Raw genomic sequence first — 9325 nt, 5'->3', positions numbered from 1 at the left:
CACAGCGTTCTAGATCTGTTAAAGATTTGTTATACAACATTTGTAATTAAGTTCTAGAATTGTTCTAGAATTGTTACAGATGGGTTGTCACAGCGTTCTAGAGCTGTTACAGATTTATTCTAGCGTATGGGGGATGACATAATTACTCGCATGTTCGTAACCTGTTACTAACCTGTTCTAGAACTCATTCTTTTGTGTTCTAGAACAGTTAACGATCTGCTCTGTAATAATTTTTGCTAGGATACTGATCAAGCTCCAAATTTAAACGAAGGTATATACTGACTTGCAGTACTGGGCCAATGAATAACGTTGGTACTAGCGTGGCATTGGTGCAGCCCCTAATGATAACTAAGTTCTCTACTGACTCACAATACTGGGCCAATACATACTATTGTTATTGGCGCGGTAAGGGTAAATTCTCTAATGATACTTAAGTTTTGTACAGATCTGCAGTAATAGGTCAGTTCATACTGATGAGACTAGCGCATTACTAGTAAAAGCCATAATGATAATCAAGTTCTATACTGATCTGCAATACTGGGCCACTACATACCGTTGGTACTGGCGTAGTACTAGCCAAACCCCTAATATTGAATGATATCAGTGAGGAGAAGATCCGTATGAGCTCAAAGTTACTGGTAAAGAACAAAATAACTTTAAAAACTTTTGTTCGCAATTCTAACTTTGTCACAGTTTGTTCAAATTTTTGTTATTAACTTCTGTTATTATTTTTCTTACCGCCTTCTCGATCTCCTGCATTAGAGAACCAGCGGGTGATATATACGCGATACAGTCTTTTACTGAGACATTTTTGATCTTTTGTAAAACGATTTTTTTAAAAGAAAACAATATAAAAATACAATCATAAACATAAAGTAAATATTGTCGAATTATACAGGGTGGCAACTAAACTCAGAATCAAACATTCAAGCCATTAAAACTGAACAATTTTAGATTATGAATAGAAAACATTAAAAATACTACAAATTATCATGTTCAATGCTGTAACATTTCCAATTGTAATCGTTCAAGTTGAAACTTTATTGAAAGACCTGCAAAATTTGATTTAAATTATAACTTTTAGGACAAAATTTGATCAAAAATTGCAGCCTTTGAGAGCTTCGAAACAACGCACTGTAAAGTTTTAAACCATTAAGGCTTTCAATTTGAAATTAGACTATTTTGAAAGATTTCAATTTTTAAAAGCAATTTGTATGTATTTGAAATAAGAAAAACAAAATTATTTAAGCAGAAAGTATTTTTTTTATCAAATATCAATAACGGCAAACTGCACTAGATGTCTAATTTTGGAAATAAAAGATCAAAGATAGAAAACATAATCTATATTCGAAGTGCCTAATGCGTCTAGTTGCCTATGTTTCTTAATTCTAAACATACGTTTCCCATAATTTTTACACTAAATAGTTTGCTTACTGACTTATCTCAGAGATTCTTAGCCGGTGTAAGCTGGTTGAAGCTGGACAATCGAAGAAGTCGATCGATAAGCGGAAACTAAGAAGAAAGACAATAATGAAAAATAAACCGTTTAAATTTATTTATTCTTTTATTTGTAAAAATTTATTTAAAACACAGTAATAATTTAGACGCGAAATTGAGTCGACACGAGTTGCAAATATTTACAAATAATTTGTGAAATTACAAAACAGTATGGGTACGTGAAAAGGCACACGAGGCACATCATGATGAAGTTAATAATTAACACCGCTGAAGCTTTACCATTTTCCAAAATTAGTATCATTTGTAGCGAATATCAATCATTACTAACTACACTAAATGTTTAATTTTAGAAATAAAAGCAATAAAAACTCAAACGTACAAAAACATAACCTAATACATTTAATTCGTGTAGTGCGACTGACTGTCAACGTTTCACAACTCGAAATGCAAGTTTTCCATTATTTTCACCCTAAAATGTTTGCTCACTTACCATTCTCAGCGATATCTCCTTCAAGTAAGGCACGGTAACACATAGAATACAAACCTAAAATTTGAGAAATTTGAAGCCGGTCGAAATTGCGATCAAAGAATCTCTGAGCGTGCTTTCTTCGCTTTCTTCTCTCCTTCGTTCACAACGATGAAGATAGAACCCACGTGGTGAGGCGTTGTCACTGCGGTATCGGGCGGACGTACTGCGCCAGTAGCAGGGATGCATTTTGCAGTACAATTGTACTGAAACAGTACATTTTCAAACTTTGCAGTACGGAAGTACCACTTATCAAAATCAGTACAATCGAGTTAGTACATTTTTAAATGTCAGTACATTGCAGTACAAAGCAGGCGGACGACATTCATTTCTTATTTTTCAGCCAATCTGGAATTTTCATCCAAGAAGACGAATTATTATAATTGGACGGAAAGATATATAGCAGACAGCAAAAGGACCCAAGCAGCCAACAGGAAAGAAATATGACCTGAATGACGTCAGCCGTGCAACTCCGATGCCGTGGAAATTCTCAAATTTAAACGGACTTCTCTTTCTGTCATATAAGTTTAAAAAAAGAGGTCCGTTGGAATCCGAACATATTCACGCTTCACGGCATCGGGTTCCCACTACTGACGTCATTCACGCATGATGAGGAAAATTTTGAAAATTTTCACGCCAACAGTGAAAACTGGACATGTATTAAAATACCCTCCATTTATCTGTCAACGCAAGAGTATACTTCGCAACAAGTTATTGCTACCGAAAGAACTACCATTTTCTGAGGTATTTGCACGAATAGTGGGATGAAAAGACTTTGAAGGAAAAAGAGAACTCATGTCAGCAAATGCAGACCTGCAAAAAGACGGAACAAACAACCGCAGCAAAAGATTTCGAATTGATCCTAACGATGCCCTTCAATTCTGCCCTAAAAAAACTGGAGTTGAGTCATCCAAAGAGCTCAATGACTTCTGGCAAAGTTCGGAACACACAAATTAATCATAAATACTCTTATTTTTTACTATTTTATAAATTGCATTTTTTTGTTCCATTCTTCTTTTTCAGTATTATTACTAGATCATATTTTGCAAAAAAGTGTCAACATTATGTTATACTATTAATGTATTATAAGATGACATCAGGAACAAAAATGAACAAATTTAATCTCACTTTGAGTTGACTTATAGTTCATAAGATCATTTTTATTCAGAATTTAATTTTTCAGTCTCCAACTTCTTTGCTTGAAAATTATATTTGTTAAAAGCCGGCAGTTTCATAATAAAGAAGACTATGCTTATATGCTTTTAAAATATCCCGCCCAAAACTATGTTAGTACGCATTCAGTACACTGCGCGCTTCAGTCAGTACAATGTTAGTACAATTTTCGGCTGAGTGCAGGACATCCAGCCGAACCTCTTGATGCATCCCTGGCCAGTAGTAGACAAAGTATCAAGACCAGTATCAAGAAGTATGTGGTCAGTATTTGACCAGTAATACGTTACAGTACTGCGCCAGTAGTATACCAGTATCACGCCAACCGTTGGCGGAATTCTTGCATCGGTCTTCTACCAGTAATGTCAGTCAGTACTGAGCCAGTCGTAAACCAGTACTATACCGATGCTTGGCACAGTACTATCAACCAGTACTGGTATTTATTTTGTATTACAACTGGCGCGTTACTGCGCCAGTCGTGAACTCTGGCTCTTACCTGACTTTTTCCCCTCGGTATAAAATCAAATGTAAAAATCATAACACTTTGTGACATGATCTAAAATTTTAAAGATTCTTATTTGTCAGTTTTGAAAATCATTTCAAAATTAAAAAAAATTTTCTTAAAATTAATGATTCAGAATAAAAAATCATTTTCAATTTTCTTCGAAAGTCTCAATCATTCTTTTATCCCTTTGAAACCTTTTAAAATCATTTTAAAAAATTCTAAATTTTTGGTTTACAATCTTCAAAAATCTTAAAAAGAAATTAATCCTTTCAGATTTTAAATTATTTTTCTGTCATCTCAAAAACTTTATATATCTCTTAAACTCACTCAAAATTTTCTAAATTAATAATTTATTTATTTTTATTTATTCATCCATATTTGTTATTATTTTTTTAAATAAAACATCAGTTGTCATTTTTACAGGAATTTCGAGCAATTGTTTTTATTATCGTAAAACATTTTAAAGTCCACTAATGGTGGCAAAAAATTCTCTTATAATCTTCACAAATTTTTATTTTGTTTTAAATTTATTGAAATCTTTTTAATTTTCAAATCAAGTTGGAATATTTTTAAAACTTCTAAATATCTCTTAAACTTACACGAATTTTCCAAAATTAATAATTATTTAATTGTTATTTATTCATAAAAATTCAACCATTTTACTTACAATTTAAATATCTTCAAAATAGAACAATTATAATTGGGACGTTCAACGTTTAAATTTATAGTCGTCTGCAATATTAACTATTCAAGTCTCTCTATTTTAAACAATTCAGTTTCAAGTTATTTAGTTTTGAATATGCAATTCAATTGGTTTATGTTCCGCAAATTTATGAAATGTCAAACTTTTCCAAACAAATGAAAGTAGCAAAAAAAACTGTAACAACGATTACTGGTTGCAAATTTCTACAGGGTATATTTTAAGGAAATTTCTAATGTATGCCGGAAATTATGGCAACCGGTGTTTCCTGAGATGTGCCACGAATTGGGGTAATCGGTATTTCCAGAGATGATGAATTTCCAACAAAAATTGAAAATATTTATCAGGAATAGTTGACTTTTAAATCAAAAAGATTAATTTTCCACTAAAATGTTGAATCTGTAACTAGAATAATTAAATTTTTGACAACGAGATGTATTTTCAAGCAAGAAGATTAATTTATACCAAAATAGATTAATTTTATTTCAACTAAAAAAGACCAATTTCAACGAAAAATTCAATTATTAGATTTTTAGTCAAAAAATGAACGTTCAAGCAAAAAGATGAATTTCTATTTAAAACTACGGAATATTCAAATAGAATAATAGTAACATTTTTAGTTTAAAAACAAAATAATTTTTTACCTAAAAAGAAACAAAATTTTCAACAAAATAATTTAATTTTTGGCATTAAATTCCTTTTCATCCAAAGAAAAAACAAGCTTTCTATCAAACAGCTTATATTTAAAGAAAAAGAAATTTTCAACTGAAGTGATAAACATTGAACTGTAATACTTGAACTTGTAACCTATAAAAAATTTTAAATACTAGGATGAACTTGCAAAGAAGAAGATCATTTTCTACCCAAAAAATAGATTTTCAACAAAATATGTGGATTCTCAACGAAATATAGCTAAATTAAAATTTTTAATTAACAAAGACCCTAATTCACCCTAATTATTGAATTTTGAACAAGAATAGATTAATTTTCAATCCAAAATGGGCATTCAAATTTTCAGTTAAAGTGTTAAAGGAATTAATTTTCAACAAAATATAATTTAGTTCGCAATGTATAAAAATTCAAACTATATAGACTTTTGTATTCTTAACATCCATATAATCGCCTTTGAAAATTAAACTTCTAATTGGCCTCAGACTTGCTTCAACATTTAAAATAAAAGGAACCTCAGAAATATTTCGTTAAACCTACGTATATTATTGGTAAATTAATATAAATTCGAGCTCTGTCGTTTGAGCTTTTTAAATGTTATAACATTTTAATATTTTTCTAAAGTTTTTTCCTATCTAGCGTTATTTTCAAATTTGTGCGAAAATGGCAAAAAAGAAAAAAAGTGTCGAGAGACAGTTTTTGGAAACTTTTTTAGAAAACTTATTTCATTTCTTTGACGCTTTTCATATCTTGTGGCGTTTTAAAAAAAATGTGAATTTTTTAGAAAAACCATCACTATTTTGTCTTTTTTGAACTTTTGAAAATTTACCAACAAATTTCGAACTCCACGAGAAATTATATCAGAATTTGTTAGTAAACATTGGGTTCATTACAATTAAAATAAAAACTTATAAAAGTATTCACGCTACAAATTTATTTGAAAGGCTTTTAGAGCTTTTTGATGACGCACCCATTTTTCATCTTTCTTGTAACTAGAATTAATCCTATATAAAGTAAAAGAAAGCAAATTAATTTTCACAAATGAAGAATAGTATAGTAGAAAATATATGCTAGATATAAAAAAAAATTATGTTTTATTTATCGAATATCAATGATTTTAACTAATTTTTTAAAGTTCCGATTCAATTTTTGATTACAGTTTAAATTTCTTGAAAATGGATAGGAATCCTTCGTTTCCCAAAATCGTTATAATCCTTTGATATGTTTTGAAATCCCTTGAAACTTTTTAAAGTTCTTGAATGTGTATATGAATCTTTTACAACACCCTCAAATATTTTAAAGCCTTCGAAATCCCATTAAAATTCAGAAATTTATTAAAAATTTATTGTTATCTTTTAAAATAACTTAAAAGTGTGCCAAATGTTTTGAAATTGATTAAAGATCTTAAAAATACCAAGAAATTTGAAAAATTTGAAAAAGATTTGACCCTTGGCGTGCAGGCATCTTGTCAGGTGACGTCACAACATGAAACGATGGTCACTTAGATAGATATTACGTCGATGGAAAACAACATAAAAAGTGTTCCTAAAGGTTTAAAGTAAAATGGATTGAAAAATCCTTTGACCAATAATTTTCTGTCGCTCTGAACAAAACTTTAATCTTTTATTCAGTAAGTTCTGTTGTGAAATATAAAAGTTATTGCCATTTACGTCGATGGATACTGAAAAACATAGAAAAGATTTTGTTGGCCGTTCTTTTTATTTATAAAAAAAATTCCTAATGCTTACACTTAAAATTTAAGAGGATGAGTAGTGAGATACTTTTTCTTCAAACAACGTCCAAGAAGCACTCAATAACGTATTCCTAATTGTCAATCGACAATCTTACGTATCGACTTAACCTCAAAAATATTTTCAAAGACACTTAAATTTGCGTGCATATGTAGTGTATATTGAATAAAAATATTAATGATGAAGATTCTACTTCTTGAGTCTAACTTTAAGATTGTTAAACATAAATTTGGAAGTAATTCATTATTTATTTCTCACGCGACTCCAAAATTTGCCTCAGGTATGTGTAGACATTTGTTATGGCGATTTTTCAGGTACATAATATTTTTTTCCTCTGGCTTACAATAATATAATCTAATTTTAACTACGGAACTTGTTATAAAATACTAAAATGAAGATCTTTTCCAAGTTTTACCAAAAGTGCTCTCGGTAGAAACTTTGACAATTTGGTTAAAAACGAACATTTTTAAATTAAAAATTAAACATTTGTTTAGAAAATTCATCTTTTGACTTGAGAATTCAAGAATTTGGTTCAAAATTAACTTTTTTGTTGGAAATTTATATTGTCGTGTGAAAAAATCAGCTGCATGTAGAAAATGCAGCTATTTCGTTCAGAATGCATCTTGACGGGCTGAAATTAAACTGTTTTGTAGATTATAATTTCCATTGAAATGGGAATTTCTAATTTCAGTATAATATTAATTTTAATCTTAAATATGTAATTATCTTATTATCCATACTGAAATTTCTGAGAAACTATTTTATAATTCCACTCTAATAGTTGGTTTCACCTAATCATTCACTTCGATATGAAGACTGGAATTATGCCCGTGATTTATTCAGCGAATTGTTGATTGCACGTACTTGGTTATCCACGAGAATAAAATTCAGAAGTCGACTCTTGATTAGAAACTGGTTATTCGCTTATCTTCTATTTTATAGAACTCTGTACAATTTTAATATGTGAAAAAAATTTACTCAGTAATACAATTAATAATTAACCTACAAATTCCTCAGATTGGGCGCTTTTTAAAATAAATAGTCAAAACAATATTTGTAAGTCATTCGAATTAATGGCAGATAAATCAAAATTATATATTTAAAGATTGATTGGCAATAAAAAGAGTTCGAACTTTTTTCTATTGACTATTAGGTACATTTTTTTATGAAAATTTTTTTTTAATAACGGATACAGGTACGAAGATCCGATTCTCATGATTTCAAATTCTGATTACTAGTCTTTTCAGACACGCTCTATGATTATTCCGAATGTCACTATAATTACTACTTAATACCACTTATATGGTACTCGAGCCTCTCAAGAATTGCAGAGTGATACTTTTTTTTGTTCCGACTTTCTTCTTCGAATCAGGTTATGAAGAGAAATAAAAAAATAAATTAATAAAAAAATAAATTAATAAAAAAATAAGGGTTCATTCACAAATTCAAATTCTGAAATTCACGCACAAGTTGGCGTCTTCGTGACGCATCGAGCGACCTATCGCTGAACCTTTTATGACCCACTATTACCGATTTCATAAGTTTAAACAAATGGCCTATTCTGTTTATATAAGAAAGAATGTATTAAGATTCAAATGACAACTCTACTATATTTAGTTTATTTTTTCCCGTCTTCGAGATCTTTCGGTCGACCTATTGTTGACCCTTTTATGACCCACCACAGTACCGATTTATAAAGTTTCAAAAAAATGCTTTATTCTGCTTATATGAGAAAAAATTCTTGATATTCAAGTGGTCATTAGGCAATATTTAGTGCATTTGTTCGCGTCTTATATTGTTTATCTTCTTGATATGAGGAAAATTACACTGTTAGAAAAATCTGCGCAAGATTTAGTATACATGTAATGGAAGCAAGAATGCACAACACGAAATTAAATTTAGTATATCAGCGTACATTAGATTTAGTATATGTATATACTGAATTTAGTATACACGCATATGAAATTTTGTTTACGCATATACTAAACTCAATATACATGTATATGAAATTTAGTATACGCATATAACAAATTTAGGACACGCGTATGCTAAATGAAGTACACGCTTATAGTAAATTTATTGTACGTTACACATATACTAATAAATACGTATTACATATACTAATTTTAGTATATTTAAACTAATGGCAGAGACCTGGTAAAATTTTTTCATCCTTTCGAAAAAAGTTTTCATACAAATTTTTGACTTCAAGTATAAGGAAAACAATTAATATCAATAAAAATTTGTATTATTTGTTTTCCTTGTAAGATTGAAATTAAATTTTTTTTTAACTATTTCCGAAGGGATATAAATGTGCATATAAGAATTAAAGGATAGTAAAGTGATTAGTGATGCTTTTTTTACAAATATTATTTATTAATAGAATTATAGGTATTACAATAAATATTATTTATTAAGAATTACAATTACACTGACACACAAAGAAGTGTTTGGTTCCAGAGACGAGACCTATCATTTACTATGTATTTTGAAATGCTGAGTCAAAATAAAAGAAATACATAAAAGTATATATAAATGAAAAGATT

General features: G+C 29.5%; 1 protein-coding gene across 1 annotated transcript in view; it reads left to right on the top strand.

Annotated features, from left to right (window-relative positions):
• LOC117169719 (laminin subunit alpha-2) overlaps positions 1-9325 on the top strand; it is a 359746-nt gene that overhangs the window by 86305 nt on the left and 264116 nt on the right. The window lies entirely within an intron of this gene.

Source organism: Belonocnema kinseyi, chromosome 1 (genome assembly GCF_010883055.1).
Source record: "Belonocnema kinseyi isolate 2016_QV_RU_SX_M_011 chromosome 1, B_treatae_v1, whole genome shotgun sequence".
NCBI lineage: Eukaryota > Metazoa > Arthropoda > Insecta > Hymenoptera > Cynipidae > Belonocnema > Belonocnema kinseyi.
Note: the sequence above shows the minus strand (reverse complement) of the source record. Positions and strands in the feature narration are given on the sequence as shown.